This window comes from Phocoena sinus, chromosome 10 (genome assembly GCF_008692025.1).
Source record: "Phocoena sinus isolate mPhoSin1 chromosome 10, mPhoSin1.pri, whole genome shotgun sequence".
Lineage (NCBI taxonomy): Eukaryota > Metazoa > Chordata > Mammalia > Artiodactyla > Phocoenidae > Phocoena > Phocoena sinus.
The window spans coordinates 83058775-83072206 of record NC_045772.1 but is presented as its reverse complement, the minus strand read 5'-3'; the positions used below and the strand labels follow the sequence as shown (position 1 = coordinate 83072206).

The 13432-nt window shown below is 40.0% G+C and overlaps 1 non-coding gene across 1 annotated transcript; it reads left to right on the top strand.

Moving 5' to 3' along the window:
- Positions 1-12695: 12695 nt before the first annotated feature.
- LOC116761442 lies at positions 12696-12803 on the top strand. Its single transcript, XR_004352009.1, has one exon. It is a non-coding gene; the product is annotated as a U6 spliceosomal RNA (small nuclear RNA).
- Positions 12804-13432: the final 629 nt, after the last annotated feature.

Sequence of the window (13432 nt, the reverse complement as noted above, 5' to 3'; positions counted from 1 at the left end):
AGCGATACCACACAATACTCTGTAATGACCTACATGGGGAAGGACTCTGAAAAGGGATGGATACATGTATATGCATAACTGAATCACTTTGCCGCACACCTGAAACGAACACAACATTGTACATCAACTATACTCCAATATAAAATAAAAATTAAATTAAAAAAAAAGAAGTGATACAAACAGCCTCAAGTTCTTGTCCCTAACTACCTCCTGAGCGATCCTTCATGCTCTGATGTTGGTGAGATACAAAGAACCCAGTGAAGAAACCCAAAGCCCTAGATGATGATAAAGCTACTAGGAGAAGAAGCCTGGGTCCTTCCCTGGAACAACCACGTGGAAGACCATCCTGACTAGGAATGTTGTGCTTCATGTGAGCAAGAATTAACTTTTACCAAAATTTTAGGATCCAGAAGCCAGAGTTGACCCTAATACAAAATTTAGGTGTCCAATAGTAGAGAAATTTGTTAAAGAACCTGAAGTGACTTTCTGGCAACACAGACTTCCTTTGAAAGACTTATCGATCACAATCTGGGCAGTCGCTAAACCGGAATAGATATAAAAGCATGTATTTCTGTTCTACTTTATTATCATCAATTTGTATACCAGGCTATCAAATGAATGCGCTACCATTCACTTGACTGCACCCTTTGAGGTCATTCTGCTTCACATCTGTTTTTGACACAATAAGAGGTAACCAAAAAAAGAGGTGAAGAGGGTAAAGTTACCCGTAACTAAATCCTTTAAAAATAAAATGACACATTCTGATCAGTAATTTGTCATGGAATCATAGAAGTGGAGAGTTAAGGCGAATTAAGTGTTGGTGAAGCCAGTAACCCAGATGGCCTCAATCCCAGCCACAACATTCCATCAAGGAGTCATTCACTTTTTTCTTTGAACACCTCCAATTATGGGGACTCAAAGAACATAGAATAAAAAGCAGCTTAGGGTTTTTGTGTCCGTTTGTTCGTTTTTGTGGAGCTAATAACAAAGAAAAAAAAGAGAAAAGTAGGCAAGAAGAAAAGCTCGCATTTATTGAACGCCCATTGACTGGGCCCTGGGTAGAGCACATCCATACATATTATTTTGTTTCATCTTCACAGCAACCCTGTAGGGTCGATGTGCCCATTTTTCAGAGGAATTGAAGCTCATAGGGTTGAAATAATTGATACATCTGCCAAGTTCATGTATCTGCCAAAGCGACAGAGACAGTGCTTATCCCACCAGAGCATGCTACCTCCTGAACCTTAAAAGGAGGAAGTAGTAAAAGGCAGAGGAGAAAAGAGATTTGGCTAGTGATTGGCCAGCTGACATTTAACATTTGTTTCACTGGAGAACTGGGCAAAATAGCATCATGGTAGGCACTTGGTTGCTAGAATTCAAACCCTAGGGGCTTCCCTGGTGGCGCAGTGGTTGAGAGCCCGCCTGCCGATGCAGGGGACTTCGGGTTCGTGCCCCGGTCTGGGAAGATCCCACATGCCGCGGAGCGGCTGGGCCCGTGAGCCATGGCCGCTGAGCCTGCGCGTCCGGAGCCTGCGCTCCGCAACGGGAGAGGCCACAACAGTGAGAGGCCCGCGTACCGCAAAAAAAAAAAAAAAAAATTGATGAATTAAAACCCTAGGATGTGTATCCAGCTTCCTCTGTTCCCTAGCAGTATTGCCTTGGGAAAGTTTCCTAACATCTCTAGGCCTTAGCTTTCCTATCTGTACAATGGAATAATATATGATAGCTACATCCTGTCATTATACTGAGGATGGTTTGAGATGATGCACATAAAGTGCTTTGCATGATGTTTCACAGATAACGGGTAAAAGGTACAGGGTTTGGTGCTCAGACAAGGGAGGGGTGGCAATAGTTGCATCAGTTGAGAAATTAAAACACTTCAGGGCGTCTGCAGTTTTCTCAGAGACATATTTCATAACTATATATGAAAGTGATGTAAATACATATTAAAGTTTTAAAATAGTACATATATTTTTTCAAGTTCATATAATTCTTATCAGGCAAAAATTCTGAAATATTCTGGGCTTTGTATGTGAGTGTGATGTGATTGGTGTGTGCTTTGAAATCCATCTCTAGCCATCATCAGGAATTTTACTTGGTACTGTTCACTCTCCTTCCCTAATTCCTTTGACTCACAACATAGAATCTACGGTCTCTAGTCATTAAACACAGGGGAAAAACCTAATAGTTTCATTAGATGACGGAAACCATTACTTTAGCATAGTGATCTTAGCTTGTAAGTACACTTGACTCACAACTTCCCTGGTGGCGCAGTGGTTAAGAATCCGCCTGCCAATGCAGGGGACACGGGTTCAAGCCCCGGTCTGGGAAGATCCCACATGCCTTGGAGCAACTAAGCCCATACACCACAACTACTGAGCCTGCGCTCTAGAGCCTGCAAGTCACAACTACCGAGCCAGCGTGTCACAACTACCGAAGCCTGCGCGCCTAGAGCCCGTGCTCTGCAACAAGAGAAGCCATCACAATGAGAGGCCCATGCACAGCAACAAAGAGTAGCCCTTGCTCGCCGCCCCTGCTCATCACAACTAGAGAAAGCCTGTGTGCAGTAACAAAGACCCAATGCAGCCAAAAATTGATTAATTAACTTTTTAAAAAAAGTACACCTGACTCAGATTTTGAATATTATGTCAAGCAAATTAAATACTCCTTTTGCTTTCAGAACATATTAGTATAAATGACAAACATAAACAAGGTCACATAGATATATGGAAATCTGTTCAAAGAAAAACCAAGGAGCTTTCTTCAGTGTTTCTATTGTGTAATTATATGCATGCAATGATTTCATTGCTGAGAGAAAAGTAAAGGACTGTGTTTCTAATTGGGAATATTTTCAGCTCAATTCCAGTTACCTATGAGAATCAGGAAGAGATGGAATGCAAAACGGAGAGAAGTGTCCTGGTGAGCTGGGAAAGAAAGGCATCTGAACTTCGTGCTGCTGCTGAGGAATTAAACAGGAAAATATGTAGAGTTGAGGAGAGCTATTCAACTGAGAGAACGGTAGTGGTTTAAAAATAAAGTAGTGGAATTCTTTTAGCAAATAAAATCCAGTGGCACTCCAATGTATAAACAAGCTAAAAATGGAATTGCTTTGTTTGAAGCAGGGTATGTAGAACTTCCTCCAATAACCCTCTCCTCTGTTGAAATGGTAGTATCTTCAGACCACAGGATGGGGATCAGTATCTATCGGAATGCATGATAATCACCTGGGGATGCTTGTTAAAGATGCAGGTGTCTGGGTCTCATCCTCAGATTCTGATTCAGTAGGTCTGATGTGGGACGTGGGGATGCTTATTACTGAAATGTCCTCCTAGAGACTGGAGTGTACAGTGAGGTCTGGGAAGTGCTAATAAAGCTACCCCAGTACAGTCTCTCTAAGCTAAGGTTGTTAAATAAATTCTACAAATAAGGTACCTCTCCAGGCTTTCAACAAAATAAAGCCTTGCTTTTAGGTTGTCGCGGCTGGCAGAAAGGACAGACTGTTGCTCTATTTTGCCTTAACAGAATAATGGAAGCAATGGAAAAGGGTAAAGTTATACAGTTAAGGGATGGTCAAAGGTTGGCCTGACGACTTGTCAAAGATGAAAAGAAAATACAAGAGCACTTGAAGACAGCAGAATAGCATCCCATCTCCACTCTGTAGCAGTCACTACAGAGAGTGGCTAAAAGCATAGGCTCTGGAGTTCAGTTCTTGAGCTTGAATTCATGCTTTTTTTGCTTAGCTGTTTGACCTTGGCCAAGTTATTTAATCAGGAAGTACAGGGATCGCAGGAAAACTTCCACCGGAGATCTTCAGCCACCTGTGGCACCGCAGTGGGTAACTCCCAGCAGGACCCCAGAAGACAGAGGAAGCCACCATGGATGATCCCAGCTGCCACTGGAGAATAACGGCTCTCCCTTTGTGCACCCTCCAAACCTCATGGGAAGGTCTACCATTTAGCAGAATCTAATCCAGAAACATATTGGAGAGGGATTCTGAGAACAGTATTTCTGGAGTTCGTCCCTGCAGGAGGAAAATGTTTAAGGGGACATGAGTGAAGCTGAGTTGCTGACAGACAATCCAGTGTACCCATACCTGTTCCCCATGTTTCAATGTCTTCTGACTCTGCTCACTCACCCTCCCTGTTCCTTCCTGCTGGTTCTCCCCAGCCTATTAAGAGTCCAGAATTTGCCACAGCCAAATGTTTGCACATTGCCTACCATAAATATGAATGTCACAAAATTCTGGCAAGAATACAACGGGAAGCAAGAAATACCATACATATTAAGTTTTGCAAGGGCTTACTACCTGATTTCTATGAAGATGACCTGATTTCTCTCAAGGCTCGTGGGCACATGGTAATTTCCTCAGCTAAGTTACACTATATTACTTTACTCTTCTCAGGCAAAGGGAAGACCATTTTGAGAAAATGTTATAGCAACAGTGTCTTGGGTCACTTGAAATATGTGAGTCCATGGTTCCTTGACCATGTATAATTGGTACTAACTTAACTCACTCCTGTACGCCCTACCCATCCTGCCCCATCATTACACAAATACACACCAAAGCAGTCATGTTTGGCAATGAAACAGACATTATTATTCTATAAGGTTTATTAAAGTCCAGATCCTGATTTGTGTGTTTGTGTGTGTGCGCGTGTGTGTGTGTGTGTGTGTGTGTGTGTGTGTAGCGTTATCCATATCCTAAAATAAATGGAGATATAGGTTTACCCGAAAGTAGATCCTTCCTATGAAAACTTTCCTAAGTTGAAATGGTGTAAAGTGAAGAAGCAATTACTGTAGAACACATCTTGCTAATGGATGAACAAAATATATTGAGATAAAGCACAGATGCTCACAGACACAGTTCAAAGCTATGGTGGCTTGATCCTGAGGTGTTGCATGTATTTCCCTGGGAAGGAGCTTGGCGGGGCCGCTCAAGCTACTAGACCTGTGATGCCTCTTTAACAACTCCCTGCAAAACAAATGCTGATTGCTATTTTCACTTTTTTTCTGAAAGTGGAAATCTGTTTGGATTTCTGTCCATTAGCAAAAACAGGGACTAATGAGGGTCTTCCTTAAAAGCAGCATGGCTTAAAGCAAACTTTTGAAAAGCAGTGGATACCAGTGTAATTACACTGACATCCCATTCCTTTTGGAAGCGGATCGCTGTGCTTGCTGATACATAGTACTATGTACACTTTAGAAATACATCCAGGAACTCACAAAGCCATGTTAAATTTCTACATAGGTAGTAAGTTGGCAATTAAATCCTCGTGAGAAATAAATTCCCTATAGATATTTTAGAGTATAGACACAACAAATAGATAAAACAAAACATTGCAGTATTAAAAAATAGCTTCAAATACACATTCATCCTGCAGTATCCATGGGGGATTTGTTCCAGAACCTCCCTGGATACCAGAATCCGCGGATACTCAAGTCCCCTGTATAAAATGGCTAGTAGTCGATCTTCCATTTGAGGTGATGCAGAACCTGTGGATACGGAGGGCCCACTGTACTTATGACCCTGAATGTACACAGCGCCCATGTGAAAAACTTCCAAGATATGTTTATTTCTAAACTTTTCCGCTAAATATTTGAAAAATAGAAGGCACTTCTAGAGACATGTGCACATGGAGCTTAGACACAAAAACTGCTCAAAAAAATTATAATGTCATATGAGATGTTTCAAATTGCTGCATCTAATTTAAAATATTTAATAACTTTAAAATGACTCAAAGGCTGCATAATGAAACAATAAAAGAGAACACACCTATCGAAAAATCAGCTAGTGAGAGGAGGATTCAGAAGGTAAAATTCTTACTTGTGAGCAACAGAGAGTATATGTTAATTTTTAAATGTTTAACTTCTTAGAACAAGGAAAATTACAGCACTCTTCAATCAACTCAAGACATACTTTTGTATGGAAATATGTTAATATAAATGTTTCAGACATTACATGAAATTTCTAAAAAAAATTATCTTTTGTAAATTCTACTTTCTGAAATTTAAAAATGTAAGGGGGGACTTCCCTGGTGGCGCAGTGGATGGGACTCTGCACTCCCAATGTGGGGGGCCTGAGTTCGATCCTTGGTCAGTGAACTAGATCCCACATGCATGCTGCAACTAAGAGTTTGCATGTCGCAACTAAAGAGCCCACGAGCTGCAGCTGAGGAGCTCACCTGCTGCAATTACGGAGCCCATGAGCTGCAACTAAGGAGAGCGCCTGCCGCAGCTAAGACCCGGAGCAACCAAATTAAAAAATAAATAAAATTTAAAAATAAAAATGTAAGGAAAATGAGAAGTAATCTAGTATAATACAGTAATGGGTGTGTCATACATATATAAATAGAAGAGTTCTTAAAAGCTCTGAGTTTAATTTTTATGAAACAAATACTGCTTTAAATGAATAAGGGGGGGCTTCCCTGGTGGCGCAGTGGTTGAGAGTCCGCCTGCCAACGCAGGGGACACGGGTTCGAGCCCTGGTCTGGGAAGATCCCACATGCCGCGGAGCGGCTGGGCCCGTGAGCCATGGCTGCTGAGCCTGCGTGTCCGGAGCCTGTGCTCCGCAACGGGAGAGGCCACAACTGTGAGAGGCCCGCGCACCGCGATGAAGAGTGGTCCCGGCTCACCGCAACTACAGAAAGCCCTCTCACAGAAACGAAGACCCAACACACCCAAAAATAAATAAATAAATTTATAAAAAAAAAAAAATGAATAAGGGGGAAAACTAGCTCTTTTGGAGAAAACTATGGTTATGTTTTATGAAAAGAACAGTCATTTATTTATATGGATTAAGAACCCACGGTTTGGATACTTAAGATTTTCTTCAAATAAAGTGCATCTATATCTGAGCATTCTCTTTTTCTAACATCTTTTAATAACCATTAAGGACAATGGAATAAATAAATTGGTTGTGTTAATATGATTCTTCACTATCTGAAGGTCTTTTGAGCATGGAGAAGAATATTTATAACGCTTTGTGCTTTGTTTTATATATATATATATTATATATATACACACATATATATTCATGAAATAAATATGATTTGGTAAGCAAATTTTTCCTAAGTATTGACTATAATTTAATTTATTAAATTCCCTCCAATAATTTAAACTACAGTTACAAAGTGAACATAATTCTTTGGATTATGGAAAATTTCTTAAGCAGCAGAAAAGCATAAAAATTCAGTAATTGTAAAATGTTCTACCATATTTCTATGTAAACATTTTAAAATATGAAATACAATATTTATTTCTTCATTATTAATACATTTGTTTTAATGCCTTCCAAACGTGTAGCACTGCTTATTTTGATACCTTTCCATGGTCTTAATGCTACCATATCTGAAATAAAAAATTTCACCATAGAAAAAAAAAAGAAAGAAATACTGCTCCTTGGGCTTCCATGGTGGCTCAGTGGTTAAGAATCCGCCTGCCAATGCCATGGAGCAACTAAGCCCGTGCGCCACAACTACTGAGCCTGCGCTCTAGAGCCCGTGAGCCACAACTACTGAAGCCCGCACACCTAGAGCCCGTGCTCTGAAACAAGAGAAGCCACCGTATTGAGAAGCCCGTGCACCACAATGAAGAGTGGCCCCTTCTCGCCGCAACTAGAGAAAGCCCACGTGCAGCAACAAAGACCCAATGCAGCCAAAAATAAATAAATTATATAAATAAAAAAGAAAAGAAATACTGCTCCTTTGCATTTAATCACTGCTTGCTTCAAGGAGATTGGTAATGACATTTTCTTCGGTCAAGTTGTCCTTGTTTCCATCCCAAAGGTTAAGCATTATCAGATCACTTTAGAGGTATAATTATATTCTTTTCGAATTTGCTTTTTTTCCTTATTTTTTTACAAGCATAGTAAGCTTATGCAATTTTGTATATGTAATGTCATCAAAATTTAGTTTAAAAATAATCAAATATTGAACCTTGTAAGTAAAATCATTTCCATAATACGGTATTTCAATTTTGAATGAATTCCCATTTATTTTTCCATCAACTGGGGCAATGGCTATTCCATAGCAGTGAACAAAATTTATACTTCTTCGTAACCAAAGAGGAATCTCTAATATTTTCTTAATAAAAATAATCAAATGGGTCCTATTTATCGGCCTCCAGAAATTAATCAATGTTCCTGGTTTTTAGTTGAATATTTCTAAAACTCACTCATGATCCAATTATTCATTAAAAAATAAAGGCAAAATTAAGGTCATTTGATGACAGAGATTATAAATTTATAATCTTTGGGCTTGTTCAACACCTGATATTCGAGTCAAAAAAGCAAGTGGAGTAAATAGTATGGGCAGGGAAGATGCAGGGAGAGAAAAACACTAAGGAGAGAATATTCTTAATTTCCATAAGTAGACCCCTGTATATCTCAAACACTCTCTTAGTGAAAACCCATTAGAAATAATACTTCTGTTTTGAAGTGTTTATCAACAAAACTTGTGAGTTATGGGCATTAGCCAAGCATTCTGTATGAGAACTCTCTCTCATTTTGTATGGAAGTAAAGAGTAATTAGGTGAACACCTAAACATAGCCTAAACTAAGGAAAAATAAAAGTACCTCTCTTCGAAATCCATCAACCACCTTTTTGAAACATTCTTTTCACACGCTTGGCCCTACCTCCTCCTTCTCTTCTTTCATTTCTCCTCTGCCCACTCTGGCATCCTCTTGTTCTTTCACACCATCTATGTGTGTTGCATATGACACCTTCCTGTGTTCCCTGGTTTACTGCTGAGAATTTCACGTGAAACACCTGTTGCTCAGATGTCCAGTTTCTTTCTGTCTTAATCATGTCTCATTTAAACCTTGGAATCAAGGGAATTCACTTCAACTAACATGAAATTACAAAATTACATTGAGAAAATCAGATCTTCTGAACTTCTCTGCATTTCTTTAAGGAGGACAAAATATGCATATACCTTAAATTAGAAGGTCCCCATATCCAATCCACTAACTATAATCATATCAGTTATCTCCCATGACATATTAAGGTTGCCAGGTCAATATTGATAAACATAAGAAATAAGCTTGGGGACTTTCCTGGTGGTCCAGTGGTTAAGAACCCACCTTCCAATGCAGGGGACGTGGGTTCAATCCCTGGTTAGGGAACTAAGATCCCACATGCTGCGGGTCAACTAAGCCTGCACGTTGCAACTACTGAGCCCTTGTGCTCAGGAGCTCACGTGCTCTGAAGCCCACGTGCCACAACTAGAGAAGTCCGAGTGCTGCAACGAAGAAGAACCCGCGTGCCACAACGAAGACCCAGCGCAGCCAAAAAAAAATGAAATAATCTCAACAAGTGTTCCAATATTCTGAGGAAGTCAGAAGTCTCAGGGAAGTTACCCATCCAGCTATATACTACTAGACTACAGCTGTAAACCTACATAATCTAAGAAGCATTTCCAAATTAATTCTACCCGTTCCTAACAAGCTAATGTAATATTTGATCCCCTCTTCCAGCTTCCCCATAGTAAGTCATAAATCTCTTGAGGAAAGGACATCATTTTCTATGAATAGACTGTAAGAATTCTGAGGGATTTGCAGTCAAGGACTAGACTTTAAAGACAGAAAAAGAACTTTCAGAGACTTCCCTGGTGGTCCAGTGGCTAAGACTCCACACTCCCAATGCAGTGGGCCTGGGTTCGATTCCTGGCAGGGGAACTAGATCCTGCAGGCATGCCGTAACCAAGAAGTCCACATGCCGTAACTAAGATCCCTCGTGCTGCAACTAAGACCTGGTGCAGCCTAAAGAAATAAATAAATAAAAAGAAACTACAGTGCAAAGTTCCTTGTGGAGGCAGAAGAGGGCAGAGAACCCACAATATCAACCAACAAGAGAGAGCTAACAATGGACATCTGCCAAAGTAGAGAGCAATCAGTATCCAAAACGCAGTCCTGGAAGAAAGACCAACGTCCAGTAGTAACAACCCAGTAGGAGTATCCAGAACAACTAACAGTTATTGAGTAAATGCTTTCCATAAATGAACTCATAGAATCCTCACAAACACAAATCACTATTAAAATAAAGTCATTAGGGGCTTCCCTGGTGGGGCAGTGGTTGAGAGTCCGCCTGCCGATGCAGGGGACACGGGTTCGTGCCCCGGTCCGGGAAGATCCCACATGCCAGGGAGCAGCTGGGCCTGTGAGCCATGGCCGCTGAACCTGCGCGTCCAGAGCCTGTGCTCCGCAACGGGAGAGGCCTCAACAGTGAGAGGCCCGCGTACCGCAAAAAAAAAAAAACAGAAAAAAACAAAAAAAATAAAGTCATTAAAATAAAATAATTATTAAAAAGAAAAAGAACTTTCAGGAAAGTCACTGATTGGGAGGTGTGAAGATATCCAGCATGAGCAATGTTCCTTTGTGTTGGGTAGAAACAAATCAGATCTCAAAGCTAATTTAAGACAGGAAGAAGAGGTCTGCATGTCTTTTGGAAAGTAAAAAAGTAATTGTGTCCACGTCAACAAAACCAAGCCTATGCGAAGTCTGATATGAAGAATAATCTGGGGGTGATCCTGGTAGCTGAAATCAATGAGGACCTCCAATCACTGGAGACAGGACACGTTTTAAGTGTTAAGTGAAAGGAGTAAGGGTTGGAAAGTGCGTTTTATCAGGAAATGTATGCTCAAGTTATGCAAGCCATGAAAATGAGATTATTTTAGGAAAGCCAAAATAAGGACAAGATAAAAGTGAAAAGAACAGGGGTTGCCTGGAAAGGCTGCAGAATAAAACACTAGTTTAAACTCTTACAGAGGAAGATACAGAAACTGTACTCCATAAAAGTATTCATCTTCCCCACATTAAAGAATGGATCTTTCTCTACCAAAGGACAGATTTTGTATGAGGACAGATTTTGCTCTTTGAAGAGAACAATATTACTCCTTTACCTTTAAAAAGCCCAAAATATTGAGCTGTGATACAATTCCAGTTGTACTAAGCATGGCTTAGTACGCTGCTTCAAGTGCAAGCTTTTAGGAGCTTACCTGCAAAACCAAACTAAATGAATCTAGTATCTGCCTGCCAACGCAGAGGACACAGGTTCAAGCCCTGGTCCAGGAAGATCCCACATGCTGTGGAGCAGCTCAGCCCCTGCGCCACAAGTACTGATGCCCGCACACCTAGAGCCCGTGCTCGGCAGCAAGACGAGCCACGGCAATGAGAAGCCCACGCACTGCAACGAAGACTCAATGCAGCCAAAAATAAATAAATACATAAATAAATGAATCTAGTAAAAATGACACTTAATGGGAAAAAAACACCTACCTATAATATGTACTCAAGTACGGCTAACTGCCATATAGCTATAACAACGAAAGGCTAAAGGAAACAAGCAGTCCAATTAAAGCCATAAAAGGCTTTAGAGAGACAAACTGGTCCATTTATTTATTTATATAAACGTATAGTTAGCATGGTCTATATTTTTAAACTATAACTGACATTCGGCTATGTTATATCTATCTTCCTATCTATCAATATCCATCTAGAGATACAATTTAATCCAGGTACTTAGTTTCTAAGTACAGCAGGGGTGTGTGTGTGTGTGTGTGTGTGTGTGTGTGTGTGTGTGTGTGTGTGTAAGGCACTCAAATTAATGCCTTAAATGAGAGCATCTCAGAGAAAACTACTTTTATTCTACTTATTCCAAAGATAGATTTACCTTAAAGAGCCATATTGTTCCTTGGATACCTAATGCTGGTACCACCGTTAGTTTATCAAAAACTTTGACTTAGTATGGTTGTAAACTTCCCCTTTCCATCTCTCAGAATAATGTCTCATGTTTGTTGGCTCAGAGGAAAAATGATAATTTTATTTATCACTTAAACTTCAATGGGTTTCAAGGCAAAGTAAGCTAAAATTTACCAAAATAGCTTTAACTTTGTGCCAGGAAAAATTTAAATCTGGGGAAAGCTAAACCAACTGGGGCATTTCAAGTTGAGAAGAGTAGTTGGGAAGATAGAAAATTATCTTTTTAAAACAGATATTAGGTGCCATAGCTTTCTGGGTATTCTTCTGAGCACCTAATGAGTTGACTCAAAGGATATGGAATCTGAAAGGGAACTAGAGATTACTTGTTAATTGTTAACAACTCCCATCACCCCCTTTTTTTGCAAAAGGGGAAATTGTGATTGATGCCTAAACCATCATCTGAACAAACACTTCTCCATTTTCAGAATTTAAAAAAACCAAAAAAGCAAAACACCTTAACGCATGAGACAATATTTTCATTGCAAACAAATGAGAAGTAACCTGTAATATATGGGTAAAGCTGCTGAAAGAAACAATACTAACCAAGAGAGAAACTAAATTTGGTAGCCCCGGTTACTCGTATGTGATTTAACTCTTCTATTTAATCTATAAAAAATAACTCCCCGAGTGTTGACGAGCTACTACTGTGGGTGGAGTGTGGATGGTACCTGTCCTAAATATCTGATCCATGAAGCATACATTTAAAAACACACTTTATAGGGACTTCCCTGGTGGTCCAGTGGCTAAGACTCTGCACTCCCAATGCAGAGCACCCGGGTTCGACCGCTGGTCAGAGAACTAGATCCCACATGTAGCAACGAAAATCTCCTCCACGCCGCAACAAAGATCCCACGTACTGCAACTAAGACCCGACACAGCCAAATAAATAAATAAATATTTTTAAAACCCCACATTTTTATAATTTGGAAATATATATTTAGTGCTCACTTCGGCAGCACATTTACTAAAATTGGAACGATACAAAGAAGATTAGCATGGCCCCCTGTGCAAGGATGACACGCAAATTCGTGAAGCATTCCATATTTTTTGAGAGAGTGACATGGACATATATACACTACCAAATATAAAATAGATAGCTAGTGGGAAGCAGCCGCATAGCACAGGGAGATCAGCCCGGTGCTTTGTGTCCCCCTAGAGGGGTGGGGTAGGGAGGGTGGGCGGGAGACGCAAGAGGGAGGGGGATATGGGGATATATGTATACATATAGCTGATTCACTTTGTTATACAGCAGAAACTAACACAACATTGTAAAGCAATTATACTCCAATAAAGATGTTAAAAAAAAAAAAGAAATATATATATCTACACTCAGGAAGAATAACCCACGGGAGCTTATTTTCATATTTGAATTCAAAATACCTTTAAAAATGTAGTTTAACATAACAGTTCCAGGAATACCACAAGCATGTTCATGCTGGTAACTTTCTATCAGAAAAGATCAGAAAGAGAGGAGCCTGGTCGACAAAAGATCTTTAGAGAGGAAAAAAATGCATATGTTATTACAATTCTTTGAAGGTGAGATAGAGCAGTTCTTTATCTAAAACTTCTACGCAATGTGAATATCTTCAGTAGGTGAAAAGGCATTCCCTAAACTTTCATGCCTGGAAATGCACTCCTCAGCTGCAAGAACTTGAAAGTTAGATAATAAGGAAATTC